Source organism: Chionomys nivalis, chromosome 9 (assembly GCF_950005125.1).
Source record: "Chionomys nivalis chromosome 9, mChiNiv1.1, whole genome shotgun sequence".
In the NCBI taxonomy this organism is placed as follows: domain Eukaryota; kingdom Metazoa; phylum Chordata; class Mammalia; order Rodentia; family Cricetidae; genus Chionomys; species Chionomys nivalis.
In genome coordinates, this window is record NC_080094.1 from 34,387,661 (window position 1) to 34,403,037 (window position 15,377).

Genomic DNA, 15,377 nt, shown 5'->3' on the forward strand with positions numbered 1-15,377 from the left:
GTGCCATTTGGCAGAGCACTTAAGGGCTGAGATTCTGCATGCTCACTATTGCTGTTCACAAGTCAGATTCGAGCTGTACTGAAGACTCCAGGCTTGAGCTCCGTGAACCTTGATTTCTCGTTTCTAAAGAGTAGGTGATGATGACACTACCTTGTACTACGCTGATGAGAAAAGGAAGTAATATCTAAAGAGTTCCCAGAAAATGCTCGGCGTGTACTGAGTTTCAGAGATGTCAACTGTGACTTTAGTTTCTTCTGCTCTCATTAGCTTCTCTGGCTCTCATCCATACTCAGATTAAAGGGGAAAAAGCCCTGGGCCTTTTGGATAGGACTACAGGTGATTCCACCATGGAAGCGGGGCATGTCAAAATAGGGGTCATAAGATGGTGTGGCAAGTGATCCAGCCATGTTTGGGATAGATTCCCTGGGGAAGGAAGGTCATTATCATAAAAAGGGAAATATAAGAGAAATGGTAAAGGAGGAAGCCTGGAGTGATAAAATACTACTACATTTATGTCTTATATGACACAATAGGTAGAATCAAATTATATGGTAATGTTTATAAGTGTGTGTGTGTGTGTGTGTGTGTGTGTGTGTGTGTGTGTGTGTGTGAAGAGGAAAAGAGAAGAGAGAGGCATGCAAGAAAAATGTATTACTGGGATAACTATATTAGCTAACTGGTACATGGAGAGAATTGCTGTGCATTGATTTGGTGTAGATAATTGAAATAGATCTGCTATGCAGAGGCTAATCTTAAACCCTGAGCCTCCTGTTTCTACCCTTCAAGTGCTGCATGTGCCACCAACTGAGAGAAGGAACTGTTAAAAGATAAATAATAAAGAGGTCTGAGTTTGCCCAAAGCTTACAGACAAACTTGAATCACTATGCCTTGATTGAATATCTCAAATCAACAAAAATAAAATGCAAACAGTAATGAGTTTGTCATTTTCAGTGTGGCTCAGTTTAACCACCCAATGCACTGTGAGACAAATCGTCCTAAATAACAGCTTTATTTGAGCTGGAGAGGTGGATCAGCAGGAAAGAATTTGTTGCTTTTTCAGAGGACTCAAGTTGAGTTTCCAGCAGGAATGCCGCCCGACAACAGCCTCCAACTCCACCCCCAGTGCCTCCAATGCCTCTGAACTTTGAGGAGATTTGCACTCCAATGCACATACCACTACTAGGACACAGATATCTATATGTGATTAAAAAGTAAGAAAAACAGGGCTGGAGAGCTGAGTGTTCTTCAGAGGGCCTGAGTTAATTCCCATCACCCACATGTGGCTCACAACCATCTGTAATGAGATATGGTGTCCTCTTCCGACAGGTATGCATACAGACAGAACATTGTAAATGTAATAATAAATAAATCAATCAATCTTTTTTTTTAAGTAAGAAAAACAAGTCTTACAAAAGACTGAATGTGTTAAAATAAAATATTGGGTTTTAAAAAATTCTGTTTTCCCTAACAAAGAGTTTATGACAGTTACAATTGTTGAATCTCTCTTTATGTATGCTATGTTAACTGTGCCACAACTAATATTATGAAGGAGACTCCACTACAGGCTTCTGTTCTTCACTTCCAGTTGTGAACTGGTGTATATTGGTGTGTACAACAATGCATCGTGGAGACTAATAGCACCTAAAAGCATTGTGTATTCTTTGGGATCACTGTGAGCCTATAGAAAGTGTTCTCACCAGAATAAATGTTAAATATGTTTGAAGGTACATTTATTAATAAGCCTGGCTAGGCCATGTCTCTGTTTAAATACTTTAAAATAGATAGTACATGATAAACACAAAATTTTTATTTTAAAATTTTGCAGAGACATGCAAAAGACTTTAAAAAACAACATTGAAAATCTGCTCTAAAAATGTTTGTAAACTACTTCTTTTATGGTTTCTTTTCCTGTTGAATAAATTTCAAGTCTATGGAGTCTTATGCAGTTCAGCCCAGGTCTTTGGCCCCAGGACCTAGAGATCCTCATGAGACTACTGGCCTATTATTTTGACTGAACAACAAATTCTTAAAATTCTAACTAGGCCAAATTTCATTTTTAAGAAAACTAAGAGTATTGGGCAAAGTTTTCATAGCCACTTAGGAGTTTTCGGGGTTGTTTAATGGCTTTATGACCTCCTAACTTAAAAACTGTGCAATATTGATAGGGAAGGTTGAGAAAGTTCAGGGTTTAAAAAGTAATGGATGTTTCAGAAAGATTGAGGAAACAAAGATGAACACAGGCTAGAAAAAAGTAGAGCTGGTAATTCGCTCGCTCAAAGAGAAACTTGTTTAGAGATGCCCGTGTAGTTTCTTAAGCAATAGAAGATTGTTACCGACTTTATAAGGACACAGGCAAGCATGTATATGCCTATGGACACATTTCACAGTGTCATGGGAAGTCATCAAAGTCAAAACACCCATTGAAACTAGATTTTCAAAACAAATGGTGTTAAGGTTAAAAGCAAAAGGTAAGTGTGCAAAAAGTACGAGAATGTGGAGCTGAAAGAACTGGGGGCTTCATGCTGATAACTGACCCTATGAGATCAGGCAGGTAGTCAGATATCCAATCAGGACACAGAGAGGTCAGGACCTGCCTCGGAATAAGCCGGGCTTCTGAAATGTCACTGAGCCCTTCCTGAAACTTCTAAAAAGAAGAATGCACATACCATGGATGTTGAAGCCCATGCGGGTCCAACACGGATTCCCTAACTGGACTGGAACGGAGTCGCGAGGGATAAACCGACACAGCTTACACGGTCATCATGGGAGGGCAAGATCTCTCTTTATTCTCCAAACACCTTATATATCATCACATCAACTGAGCAGGAAAACACATTAGGCTGTCTCCTAGGCAACCAGGTGCATGGGCTCTGGTCACCTCTGCATCTACCTGTATGCTCCCAGTCAGGTAGGCCATGAATTAGCATCTCTATAAGACATCCTCCAAATTGCAAAGGAAGGAAGCACCAAACCTCCTGACCAGTTTCAGTCAACCTCTCCTCCGGAGACCTACATTTCTAACAAGTACATCCTTGCTCTTGTTAGGCAGAGACAGTTTGTCTGCAGAGCTACGTGATCAGCTCAGACTGGGCCTATGGCTTTTGTGCCATACAGAAATATGGGCCTACACAAGGGCAAAAGGAAACCTAGAGAAAGCACTGTCTGGAAAAACAGTAATTTCTCCTTCCCCATGTGAAGCCAGCTGTACTCCAACCAGGGGTTAAATGAAGGGACTACATTCTCCAATATAGTTTGCTATTAGAAGTCCGTGCTGTGAAGCCATGCCTGGTGACACAAACTAGCTATCTACCCAGGGGGCTGATTCAGGAGAATTTAGAGTTCAAGGCCAGCCTAAAAACTAGGTGAGACCCAGTCTCAACACAAAGTCTTAAGACGACTGGAACTGGGGGTGTAGCTCAGAGCTACAATACTTGTCTAGCACGTACAATGTCAAGATTGTAAGCTTAACCCGTAATACAGAGAGAAAAAGAAAGAGAAGAGGTGCACTGTGAATATGAATTAAAGCACTAAACATGCTAGTGCCTCAGATATAACCAACGTGGATTTTCCTCTCTGCAAGGGTCTTATCTCTGTATTCACTCATTTTCCTGACTTCAGAAATCTATTATAGAGCTATACTGTGGAGTGTAGAAGGTGGAAATTATAAGGATATGTTCAAAGCCAACCTGGAGTCTACAAATGTCTCCTACTTAAGAGAGATTACATTGTTTAAGTAAAATGGTGCTAGGGTTTTCTTTTACTTTCAACTGGAAGTTCATCATGCTTCTCATTGGGGTTTAAAGGTTTAAACGTGGGCTTAGATAATTTTGTTTCCCATGTCTTATTTACCAATTGTATACCTTTAATAAAGTAAGCCGTAAATTACTATAACAATCCTATACATTTATTAGCAAATAACTTTATCTAGATGTGCATTAGGCCCCTCAGGGTGCCAACCTCCTCAAAGGTACTCAATAAATGCTAACTAAAATAATTTCAATGGGGACTTTGCAATTAAAATAACATTGACTTACCCCCCTTCCGGAGGGTGTACTGTTATTCTAACAGCTGCAAAGCTAATCTAAGTGCAAGGAAATGAATGAATTCTCTGTTCTCAAAAGTTAACCACAGGTTAGAAACATGTCCTCTAGTTTGAAATACCTAACAGTTGCCACCATATGACTTAAAATTCTTATTAGTGTGTTATTTACATTGAGAAATAATTTCAAAACAAGTCTATTTTAATGAGTCAAAATGGTACTGATTTCCAATAGACCTTAGACCTTGATATGACAAGAAGAAGAAGAGTAGGAAGAGGAAGAGGAGAAAAAGAAACAACAGCAAAAAGTTAGGGAGAGTAAACTGAGTCATATATTTTTACTAGAGAATCAATCAAGGTCCATATTAGTCAAATTGGAAATCTACATGCAAAAAGTCAGGCATTTTTATAAGGTCAACCTTAAAACTAAAACAGAAAAAAATATAAGCAGACACATAATAGGAAACTAAGGACCCTTGGCCAATATTAGAAGTGGGATGAAAAACACACCTGCCCTGTTTTGAGATATTTTTTAAGTGGCAGGGATGGATTATTGAGTGCTCATAACAGCATGGTATCCTCAGAGCATTTTGTCCTGGATGTGATGTCACTTGACCTTGCTATAGAATTGAAGCAAATTAAATCATCACACTAAAAGAAGTTTCCATATCAGTGATTATTTTTGAAACTATGTAACAGAATATATTACATACAACAGTGATCTCAGGGATAGCTAGCTGATGCCCAGCCCTTTCCATAAACATTACTAAAGTTAACTAATTAACTCTTAATAACTCTTAATGACTCTTGTTAGAGGTAACTGCTGCTTTTTTATTTGTCTCCATCTTATAGTAGATGAGGAAACTGAGCTTTAGAGACGTCAAATGAATGGACCAAAGTGATGCACTTTATAAGTAACAGAACTTGTTCAAAAGCAGAGTGCAATTGAGGTTCCACATCTGCATCTCTATACACCAATCCTATTACCACCTCTGTTCCCACTTCAAGCCATTATCTCAATCTCTTGGTCCTGTACTGATTTCCTCCAAATTGGAAGACATTTCCTTTCTCATAAAGATGCCTGGAGTCCAGGCAATTTCCTTGTTTTTCTGAGCTCCACATTATAAATCTTGAATTCCCTGCCATTCAAGGAGACTATCCCCTTTGAAGAAAAGGGAGGCGAAATCAAGTAATAAGGCTTTGCAAGCTCTTTATCGTGAAGGGAAAGTAGGAAGGAGGCAGAGAGCATCCTTTATTGGCTGCTGTGTCATTTTGTGTCATTGCTGTGACATGACACCTGACCAGAAGCACTTTCAGCAAGGAAGATTTTAGTTTTGTTTCTTACACTTTGAGGGGATTCATTTTCTCATGGTGGAGGAGGTATGGCACCAGGAATGGAAAGTTGGTTGGTCACATTGCATTCACAGTCTAGAAGTAGAGGATGACTAGGAAGTGTAACCAAACTACAAAACCTCAAGTCCTGCCCCACTGACCTACTTTATTTCCAGCAAGATTCCACCTTCTAAAAGTTTCGACCCTTTCCAACACTCCCGTTAGCTGGGGACATAATGTCAAAGACAGGAGCCAGTGGGAGACATTCAAACCGCAGAACTCTCCATACCTAAATAGCATTTAGACATTGGGTTTAATCACAATGTATGACCACTAACCTCTAGTCACATAGTACTACTTCTGGCTTAACTACAGAAACTGAACCCTGGTTTAGAAATTAGGTATGCTTCTTCTCCCTCCTTGTTAAAGTCTTCTTCTCTGTTACCGTTGTCTTTTTCTTTTTTCTTTTCTTTTCTTTTTTTTTTTTTTGATTTAATTCACTTTTATTTTCCTTGTATAAAAACCCTTATGTGGTGGCCACAGCTGGAGCCTGAGTCCTCTGAACAGAGACTCTGGTGTGGGTTTTCACAAGATGGTCAGTGAATTCCTGATAAGGAGACTTGGTGAACACAGTCTCTTTCCAGAGGTCGGGGGTCAGGTAGCTATAGGTCTTAGAGATGGCATCAAAGGTGGCCTTGGCAAAGTTGCCCAGGGTGGCAGTGCAGCCCCTGGCTGATGTGTGGCAGTCATCAATGCCAGCCACCAGCAGCAGCTTCTTGGGCACAGGAGCGGAGACTATGCCAGTGCCTCTGGGGGGCAGGGATGAGATGCACCAGCACAGAACCACAGCGGCCTGTCACTTTGCACGGAACAGTGTGGGGCATTGCCAATCTTGTTCCCCCAGTAGCCTCTCCGCACAGGGACAATGGAAAGCTTGGCCAAGATGATGGGCCCTCGGATGGCAGTGGCTACCTCCTTGGAGCACTTGACACTGAGACCTACGTGACCATTGTAGTCCCCAATAGCTAAAAAAGCCTTGAACCTGGTCCGCTGGCCTGCCCTCGTCTGCTTCTGCACGGGCATGATCTTCAGAACCTCATCCTTTAGGGAAGCTCCCAGGAAAAAGTCAATAATCTCAGACTCCTTAATGGGCAGGGAGAACAGGTAGATCTCCTCTAGGGACTTGATTTTCATGTCCTTAACCAGGCGGCCCAGCTTGGTGACGGGAATCCACTCCTTGTCTTCAGCTTTACCTCCGCGAGCCCCGCGGCCTCGTCCTCGGCCACGGCCTGGACCACGGCCGCGGCCCCTCAGACCGCTGCCAAATCCTCCGATGAAGCCGCCCGGTCTCCTAATCCTGGGCCCCCAGGTCCTCCGGGCCCTCCCGCTGCACCGGCGTCATCCGCCATTTGGTGTTTCCAGAAGAAGAAGAAGCACCGTTGTCTTTTTCAAGGCTTGGCTCTTCTACCTTCCAAGAACTTCCCCATCCTTTGAACTTCATGAAGGAATCAATCTTAACTACTAATCAAAAAGAGATCATTATCTTAGCTCGTTTCCACCAGATAACTCGCTATTCATAGAAAGGTCATGAAGGGATAGCCTCTGTCCTCATTAGCTTGTTGTCTATTTAACACAAGATAGAGTTAGCTGGGAAGAGGAGACCCTATTGAGAAAATGTCCCATAAAGCTGGCGTGTAGACAAGCGTGTGGTGCATTTTCTTAATTAGTGATTGATGTGGGAGGGTGCAGTTCATTTTTGGCAGTGCCATCCCTGGACAGGAACTCGAATGAATAGAAGAATGCCAGCTGAGCAAGTGATGAAGAGCAAGCCAGTGGGCTGCATTCCTCCACGGCTTCAGTTCCTGCCTCCAGGTTTCTGCTGTGAGTTCTTGCCCTGAGTTTCTTTGATGATTAAGTGTGACCTTAGTGAGAGTAATAAGCTAAGGTGAACTTTTTCTTTCACATGTTGCTTTCAGTCATGATGTTTTATCACGGCCTTAGAAACTCTAAGACAACTTCCTTATACAAATGCATAAAATGGAGGCCATTTTACATTCAAATTCAAGCTGACAGGGACTGGAACAATAATAATGATATTATTCAAGTCAAATATCCTCTAATGAAGAACATCAAGTTATGAACACCTTTTTTTCTCAGAAAACATGAATACAACCATTTATATTAAGAAACCCATATTTAAAGCTCATTTTCACCTAAATTAAGTATAAATTAATCACATGAATGCACTGTATACATTTTCATTTTAATTATATCCTGTGAGGCCCAAATTCAAATCTCTGTCTTATACCCCAGGATAAATTTTACTTGCATCAAATTTTTTAGAGCATAAAATCTTCCTACTCTTGAATGAATGGAATTAGAAATCTAGAGTAAATAGAAACTTTAGATGATTAAGCTGAAGGAACATGCATTATTTTATTACGTGCACTTCCCAAATGATTTAAATGGATTTATTCAGCCATGTTAAATAATGCATCATGCATCACGTTAATAGCAAATGTAATTTTGCCTATTTAACATACAAAAGAAAATTTAGAACACTCTTCAAACCCCACCAAATAGAAGAGCCCATGTTACAGCACTGAAGACAAGTCTTTCTGTCAGTTCAGGAGTTTTTTCCTCTCTCCCATACAATCATATGATACATTTTCAATATTTTGCATTTGTATTTACTATGCTTTTCTGTCACCAATTAAATATAATATCATCCCCCCCCCTAAAATTTAGAACTAAGACTCCTCTGGAAACTTGGGACATGCCCATTCAAGTCCAGAAATACAATTTGCTCTTTAATCACTTTTTCAGGAATAAGACACTTGAAGAATAAATAGAGGTTGAGACCAGGATAGTCTGCTTTGCTTTTCTAGACCATAGAAGAATTTCTGTGTGTATATGAAGGCCTGCCTCCACTTGCCTTACTCCCCTCCCTATGTGTGCATATATACACATATATGGAACACATGGACAGAAGTTGTTTTAGTGGTTTTAATGTGAAACGCTGACTGTAAGAACAAGAATCTGAATACTAGGGCCATAGCTGGTGATGTTCTTTGGGGAGGCTGTGGACTATCTTAGATGGAGACTATCTAGCAAACATGGGGCCATAGAGGCAAACTTGGGAGCCCATTTGGAGGGCCTTGCTTTCTGTATAGGTTTCTCTTTCTTGACGGTTGTCCCAAGGCAGTCAGCTACTTCATGTTTCCTGGAAGTTGCAAGCCATCCCTACTGCTATGAACTCTGCCATGTCTTTCCTACCAAAAGACCCCCAGAAACAATGAGCAAAAAAACAAACAAAACAAAACCCAACTTCCTCTTTTAAGGTGTTTGAGAAAACTGATTAATGTGGTAAAAATTGTACCAACAGTGATTTTCTTTTCTATGAGAAAACAGTCTTTGAAACTGGTTTGCAGAACAAATAAGGAAGAGTTTGAAGTTGTAGACTAGAGAAGTTATAGACCAGTAGTTTTCAAGTTTCCTCATGTTACAACCCTTTAATACAGTTCTTCATGTTGTGGTGACCCCCGACCATAAAATCATTTTTATTGCTACTTCATAAATGTAATTTTGCTGCTGTTATGAAACATGATATAAATATTTATGGAGACAGAGGCTTACCAGAGGTGTCATGACCACAGTCTGAGAAACACAGCTAAAGAAAGTTGTACAAGTTTGATGGGCCATGAGCATGGATGGGGATGACAAGAATGTCCATAGAAATGCAGAGAGAAAAGGCTGGTCTTGGATTTCACAGTAGAATGAGGATTCTACTAGGAATGTGACTGAAGACAGCTCACATTCTGTCACAAAACCTGGCTGTGTTCTGTTCATTTTCTAAAAATTGGAGTGAAGTTGAATTCAAGAGTAATAGACTAATTTGTTTGGTGTCTGACAGTCAGGGAATACAGGATTCAGACTCTATATGGTTATGACTCACAACTCTTTGCCAGATTCACATTGGGAGAGAATAGAAAGAGGCATAGAAAGATGTATGATAAGAAGGAACAAATTGGAAATAACTGTGAACGAAGCTGTAGTTCGAGAGATCCACACAATCCAAAAGGAAACTCCCACTCTATACTGAGACAATGAAAATGGTGCCTCCGGGACAATATCAGACATACTGAAGGCGTAAGACCATCCTCTTTCAATAAGATCGCCTAAAAATATGTTCTTCCAGGTTAAGGCAGGCAAATACTCAGAGGTCACCACAGTTATTGGTGAAAAGAGACCAGAGAACATTTTGTGAGAGAAATGGAAGTTGGTATATACCCATGTAGTGTTGCTTTTGAAGGAATGCAAAGCTACAGGGTAATAGAGGTTTGTGATGATGTTTCCGAAAGACATTGGCATCAGACAATGTGCAGGAAATTCAGATTCCCTGAAATGAAGTCCAGAGAAGCCACTACATAAAGCTGGTAAGGTGAAATCTAAATGGCAGTGGATTGCTCATGATGCTGGAGACATGACAAATATTCTGGGTCTATTTAGGAAAGTGGAAGGCATCAAATAGAAGTGTCTCAAGATTGTATACATATGGCACTGTAGCTAGCAAGACCAAATGGATAGGGGTAGCCAAGTCTTTCAGACCCAAATGATGTCACAATGAGCCCCAGATATTAGACACGGAGTTTGTGTTTGGTGTTTGCCTTCATGACTTTGGTCTTGCTTTGGCCCAATCGTTCCTTGATGTCCTCCTATTTCTTCCTTACAGAACTGGAAATGTTTACTCTGTTATTCCATATTAAAAGGGTGGAACCTTTGGATTTCACGGTGGCTCAGAGTTAAGATATTGCTATGGGTCTCAGAAGAGAATGTGGATTGTATAGTGTTAGGATTATTGAGACTATGGTGATTTTTGAAGTTTGTCTGGATCTATTTTATATGATGAGTTAGCTATGAGCCTATAGGAACTCAAGGAAGAGTGTTATGATTTGAACATGTTCCCCGTACGCTCATATGTTTCAACACTTGATCCCTAGTCATCAGTACTGTTTTGGGATGTTGTGGAACCATTTGTACAGAAGAAGATTTGTTTGGCAGACATAGGAATGTGGAATACACTATGAATTTATAGACTGGTCTGTTTCCAGTGTTATCTCTCCCAGAATGCTTCTGCAATATAACCAGATGGCTTATAATCACTCTGCAATAGCCATGAATGGTTCCTTCTTCATGAACTAGCTTCACTATGCCTCTCTCTACCTCTCAAACTGTGAGACAGAACAAAGTCTTCCATCATTAAAGTATTATGTCACAATGACGAAAAACTAACTACTACAACCAGAAAAAAAAAAGCATCGAAAGTACAAGTCCTGAAACTGACATACACTTTGAAGGAAAAGTTGATTAGGAAGATGATCCCATCTAATACTATTTTAAGCAACTGAAAATTTTAAAACAAAACAATATGGCAGAGAGATTATGTTTTATAAACTAGACGTGAATTGTCTAAAGCTAATTGACTTCCTTCTCCTTTTATAATTTTAAACAAAATTAATAAGTCATCCCAGTGAAATTAATCATTTCCTTGTAACTAGTACATCTTCACAAAAGGTATTTTTCCAGGAAGAAATTTATATACATGAAATAGACATAAATACTGCACTACAGCTAACAAACCACATCAAATGTATTTGGTATGATTCATTAATAATCCATGTAGACTTCATTATGTTCAAGACAACAGATACTTAAAATTTCAAGATAAAATTTGTGATAGATAATTGTTACTTTGTACAAAACAAGTCTTTATGTTATAAAACTACTTAAGTTTTTCACCAAGGTATTTCATATATGTGCTTCTGGAAGATAACTAGAATCGATTTGGAAATTCATGACAGAACTGAAGTCAAAGGCAGTCTGTTTTCCAAACTTATCAGCACTTTCACGTGTTATTGTACCCAGTTTATATAATTAAATATTAACAAACTTGCCTGCCTTTTCCTCATTGAAAAGATATTACAATCTTCTGTTCCTATAAAGGATCAAAGACGAAATATTCTGGCCCCTTTTCAAAGAAACCAAAAGCAATAATAGTGCATGTAGAAGCTTTTGTGTGAGCCCCAGGGGTCGAAGATTCTCCAGTCCACCTGAGAAATTACTGCAGAGCAGAGACTTGCTGAATGGAATGATTTTATATTTTGTCTCTACACTTGGGGTACCTTCTGTGCATATAAATCCTTATAATTCAACACTATCACAAAGGACGATTTAAGAGGTCGAAGAGTTTCACCCCTTTAATCTACTAGTAAGAAGTGCAAAGGCAGTCTTCCATTGCTACCCCATGATAAAAGTTACCGCACCTCCCCAGATCGCAGGTTTCTGTATCAGATCACCTTCATGTTCGTTAGTGTGTGTGTGTGTGTGTGTGTTTGTGAAAGCATGCTTGTGCTATTCTTTTCCTTATAGTGCTCATCTGACATCATCTTTAGTTTACTGGGAATAAAACTAACTTTACATTTTCCATTGCTTTGAAAAAGGGATGCTTTTTATCTTCCATGCAATCCTCCTCAGTGTCCCCAAAAACTTGTTTATATATTGCCTGAAGCACATCTTTCTCTGAGAGGGAAAGAGCTGTCTACCTCTCTAATCTCTTTTGAGCAAAAGTCTTCCGCAGCCAAGGTCACCCACTGAGCCTGAATATGACAAAGTCTGTCATTTGTGAATGTCTGACATTCAGGTGTTCTTATGAGACTTAAAGTTAGTGGATTCATCTGGGAGGCTGCTTAGACATGGTGTGTGTGGGGGTGGGGTGCGGAAGATCTCATGTTATCCATGATTATTAGATTCATGGTTAAGGCAGAGAAACTGGTCAGAGAATGACATGTCAATTTACTTAATATTGGCTGTATGACTCGTCATCAAAAGTCAAGTCCAAAAGAAGCAAGCAAAGATGTGTAGGTTTTTCTAGGTTTGGCAAAGACGGGACAGGCACAGAGAAATTTGACTGGAGAAAGGGAATGAGAGGTACTGACATGTAACAAGAGGGCACTCAGAAAACTTTACTTCAAATTCTTCCCTGGATTTTCAGGGACAAGGGTGAGTGTTCCTTTTCTAGGGTCATTTGGAACTCACTACTCACATGGGGTCCTGGGACCTCCTTCTGAGATGGGCAGAGGGAAAGAATATCTTCATGCTTCTGCCGTATTTTAGAATAGCATGTCCTAAATCTCATTCACAGGCCCCACCTACTCCGTTTCCATGGGTCTAAGAGAGAATCTTCAGAGTATTTGCCTTTTTATCCAGCTTCTAGCCTTCGCTGTTTCACCAACTACCAACTGATTGAAAAGCTAAACTCTGAAAGGCAGAAGGATGCATATTTTTCAGGAGTTGTGTATTTCCTTAAGATTTTGCTGTAAAATACTAAACACTGATCTCTTTGTTAATCATTTTAAATATAAACTTTTTAAAAGACTGAACTGCCTTGGGAAGTATAGTCCACCAAGATGCCAGCTAAGCAATATGGATATGCACAGAGAGAACCCAAGACTTCTAGCATCACCCTAACGTACTCACGGACACACTATTCTTCCTGAACAGGCCACAGAGTCTCCATTATGTACAGAGGTTGCTTAGTGAGGAGAAAACATTCTAAGAAGTAGATGGTAGGTGATTTCATCATTGGGAGAGCAACATAATGATACTCTTATAATCTATGAAGCCTAAGATGTCTCTATAGTAACATAATAACATAACCTATGGGATTTCTATCACACATGTGATCCACTGATGACCTAGATATGTAGTCATCATTATGTTGTGTGTGAATGTACTATCTGTAAGTTTAATGTGACATTGAGACTCTCTAAACTCTTCTTTTAATGACAAATTCTAAAAACAGAGTTATAAAATAATTTGAGGTAGTGTAGGGTAGAATAAATAAAGATACGTTACATATTTATACATGGTTTTTTAATACATGTGATATTTTCTTCTGGATTTTTTAATGTTTTTATCTTTTCTTTTCTATAGTAATACTTCATAAAATCACAATTAAAGTTGTGTTCAGTGTGTATAACATTTATATAAATACATTGTAGAAGTTTGACGATTTAAATTTTAGTTTATAAAATTATGTGTATGCGTGGGAGAATGAGTATATGTATGAGGACTCAGGAGCCTGCTGAGATCACAGAAATCAGATCAGATACCCCTGGAACTAGAGCTATAAGGAATCATGATGAATGGAAGGCATGGATGCTAGGAACACAACTGTAAGAGCGACACACACTATTAACTGCTGATAATCTCTCCAGACCCATCAGAGGATAGTTAGCTATTTCTATATTACTGTTTTGAGATGGTTTCTAATTTGTCACTATTATACATATTTATAAGTAGTAAATGCCTTTGAATATTTTTTTATGAAGTCTAGATAATTTCATTTAAATTTCTAACAGTGTAATTGTTATCCTAAACAAAAGAATGCCCTTGGGGTTTTAATTCATACAACAAAGCTGTACCATAGTCTTAGTGGCATACAAAATTTGTTTGCATATAATACAGAGCATTTATGTAAGGTTGAAGAAATAACCACATATGGTAAATTAAGTGGCCTAGCCATCAGGAAGTTGTCCTGAGCAGATGTGAGAGGCACTCCATGCCTACCCACACAAAGACCCCAGTAGGTCATTGTTGATCATGTTGTGAATAATTGTGGGGACAATTCTAGGCCTTGCATGTTAAATTTTTAAACTTTAAATTGTCCAAAGCTTATAAAATGTCATTAATTTTCAATTATTCAATAATATTGAAAATTAATGCTTTAACATTACTTTACATTTGTGGACAGTTCTATATAGAACTGGGTTCTGCATCTGTGGATTCAATACCAAAATAAAATAATCTGTCTATAAAAGAAACAAATCTGCCTTTTTGGTACAAAGATTATGTAGAAATATTTTTCCTCATTATTTCATCAATACCCATAACATTCATTATAACACTTGTATCAGATATTACAAGCAATCTAGACATTATAAAAGAAAATGCGTGAGAAATCAAGGGGTCTTTGACGCCTATCCGGGGCTTACTCTAAAATTTACCAAACCTTCAGGAAGATGTACATACATTATACATAAATGTTGTGCATTTTTTTATAAAGGCCTAGAGTATCCTTTGATTTTAAGTACTTTATTTATTATTGATTCATTCATTCGTTTGTTTACATAGTGTGTGTTGGGTAGAGCACATGTGTACCATAGTATACAAGTTTAGACCAGAAGGCACTTGTAAGTTGGTTGTCTCAACCCTGTAGATCCTGGGGTTCAAACTTAGGTTGTTAGACTCAGGGGCAAGCACCTCTCCCTGCTGAGCTGTCTCATGGGTGAATTTTGCTACCCACAAGCATCCTGAACCTAAGTCCCCATGGATGTTGTGAGACACTTGCATTTTATTGATGGATGAAGTCTGGAAAAGGAGAAGGGATGGTGTAAAAGGGTGGCATGTTGAAATTTTTAAAAAATTTTTCAGTTTTAAAGGAAGCAATATTGTCACATCTGACTAGCAAAGACAAATGCTATTATCAAGGCCAGCATCTACATAGAAATTCCCACTGATCAAACTCCCCCCCTAATAACTCTTTCATTTGTTCTCAAAACAATTCCAAATGCATTTTCTGCAGTTCTAAAAGTGTAAAAAAACAATAGTCCTAATGGCTATTCCATTCATCACTTTTGCAATTATAACAGTATCTTCCTCTTGTCTTCATCTTTTTTAGAGGCATACATAAAGAGACCGATGAGAAGCTGCGGAGATGGCAGTTTGTATTTGTATATGATGAATATGAAAATGTCACAGCGGACATCGAGAACCTGAATAAAAAGGCATATGTCAATTAAGGACAAGGATACAGTCCAAGAAAGACATGATTGGACAAATTATGTTAGAAACATTGTAGCACATGCACAGACCAGAGAGAAAAGAGTCCTCTGATGTTAATAGATAATATAACAAACATGAGACAACCATCACATGTACGATCTAT

At 39.0% G+C, this 15,377-nt stretch overlaps 1 protein-coding gene and 1 pseudogene across 6 annotated transcripts in view; both read right to left on the reverse strand.

The window, feature by feature from the left end:
* Macrod2 (mono-ADP ribosylhydrolase 2) overlaps positions 1 to 15,377 on the reverse strand; it is a 1,826,063-nt gene that overhangs the window by 681,172 nt on the left and 1,129,514 nt on the right. The window lies entirely within an intron of this gene.
* Positions 5,898 to 6,780, reverse strand: LOC130881469 (40S ribosomal protein S2-like; annotated as a pseudogene).